We start from the raw sequence: 2146 nt of genomic DNA on the forward strand, positions 1-2146 counted from the left end.
TGGATGACTCCAGACATTCTAATTAAAGAGACTTCCGGATGGCCCCAGGTTTTCTAAAAATAGAGTCACCTTGGAGATGACAGGCATTCTAATAGAAAAAGCTCCCAACAGACTACAAACAATTTTATGACATTTTAATGAGAGAAATTTTCAGCAGATACCAGGTATTCCTTCAGGAGAGACTCATGACTGACCCCATGGTCTCCTTATAGAGAAACCTCATGATCTTAGGCATTCTAAAATGAAAGACACCTGGACGACCCCAGCCATTCTAATGGGAGATACTCCCTCCAACCCCAAGCATTCTAATGTGGAGACTTCTGGCTGACCCCAGCAAGTCTAATGCTACAGAGCCCTGGGTGACTCTAGGCATTCTAATGGGAGAGACTCCTGGCTGACAGCATGCAGTCTAATAATAGAGAAACCTGTGCCACCCCAGGCATTCTAATGGGAGAGACCCATGACTGAGCCCAAGAAGTCTAATCCTAAAGACACCTAGGCTACCCCAGGCATTCTAATACAAGAGATTCTGGGTGACCCGAGATACTATAATCATACAGACACCTGGATGACCCCAGTCATTCTAATAAGAGAGACTTTCAGCTGACCCCAGGAATTCTAATGAAGAAACTCCTGGCCAACCTCAGGCAATCTGAAGAGTAAGACTTCTGAGTGACACCAGACATTCTAATGGAAAACATTCCCAGCCGACCGCAGGCAATCTAATGATAAAGAAACCTGGGTGGCCCCTTTCCATCTGGTGGTAGCCATCAGGTAAGCCAATATGGGTGCATGCAAGTACATCCAGGAGCTATGGAGAAAGAAGCAGTCTGATGTCATGTGGTTTCTTCTGAGGGTCTGCTGCTGGCTGTACCACCAGCTCTCTGCTCTCCACAGGGATCCCTGCCCCATCTGGCCTGATAAATGGCGCTGACTGGGTTACAAGGCCAAGCAAGCTTTCATTATATATAGGATTTGTGTTTACCATGGTGACTAAAAACGCCCAGTTCCTAAGGGTTCATTTTACAGCAAGCCTGTCCATCATGGGGTTACCCAGCTAAAGTTTTCTTGAAGCCTTCAGTCCGTTGCAGAGGAGTGAACTGGACTCCACTCTGGGGCTCTGAGAGTCCTGAATTCTTACTGGGTTGGAGAAGGTTTCACATACGAGTTTTTTGAGGTTATCCTCATTGATCCGTTTCATAAAGCTATCAGAAGAAATCCTGACACCCAGTGGATCACCAAATCAGTCCACAAGCACTGGGAGATGCGTGGGCTGACATCTGCAGGCCAAAAGAGCCGTGGCCTTGGAAAGGGCCTTAAGTTCTACCACACTATTCGTGGTTCTCGCCGGGCATCTTGGAGAAGGTACAATACTCTCTAGCTCCACCGTTACCACTAATATAAGTAAAGTTTGTAAAATTCATACCTAGTAAACTGTTTAGGACAGTCATGTCTGCTGACAGGTGTTATTTTTCTGTTAAAACTAGTCTGCAGATTGTTTCTTGAATGCTTTGTCAAATTAAGAAAGTTAATAATGTTTGAAGAGAATAAGTGGTGGTGTATCTTGTTTCTAATAAGATAAACTTTTTTTGTCTTTGCTTTATCTTATTAGGGAGTTGTATGTCAGTGTATAAAACATACTGTGGTATAATTGCTTTAAAATAAATTCTTTAAGAGAACTGAAACTAGCCCTGTAGATTTGTCTGGTGCATGTGATGAAACTGCAACTTTGTTGGGGTGATGGCAATGCTCTGCTGGTTTACTTTCAAGTGGCTGAGTTTTTTTAGTTTGACAGGCACAGACTTTTTAAATTGGGCTTTAGAAAATATGGGTTAGCCTGAAGAAAATTGCCTCCACCTCCATAGTACCATTTTAAATTCACATACAAAAGGTGAAAGCTTCTGATTCAGTGCCGTGGCTTCATGTAGCTCCATGATTAGTGGTAGTGGTATTAACCCTGTTGTGTTTTGAAATTGAATGTGAGATAAAATTGCCCTTAAGATTGGTAAGCTAGCAATGGATGCTAGAGTGGGAAGCTGGTAAGCCAGTGGCCATTAGATAAAAACCTTTCAAATGTGAGAAGTCAATCCTAAAATACTTAAATGTAATGCTAATTGTGATCATTATGAATCCCTTCAGTCACATT

General features: G+C 42.8%; 1 pseudogene; it reads left to right on the forward strand.

Annotated features, from left to right (window-relative positions):
- Positions 1-784: 784 nt before the first annotated feature.
- LOC112613038 lies at positions 785-1404 on the forward strand (annotated as a pseudogene).
- Positions 1405-2146: the final 742 nt, after the last annotated feature.

This window comes from Theropithecus gelada, chromosome 19 (assembly GCF_003255815.1).
Source record: "Theropithecus gelada isolate Dixy chromosome 19, Tgel_1.0, whole genome shotgun sequence".
Lineage (NCBI taxonomy): Eukaryota > Metazoa > Chordata > Mammalia > Primates > Cercopithecidae > Theropithecus > Theropithecus gelada.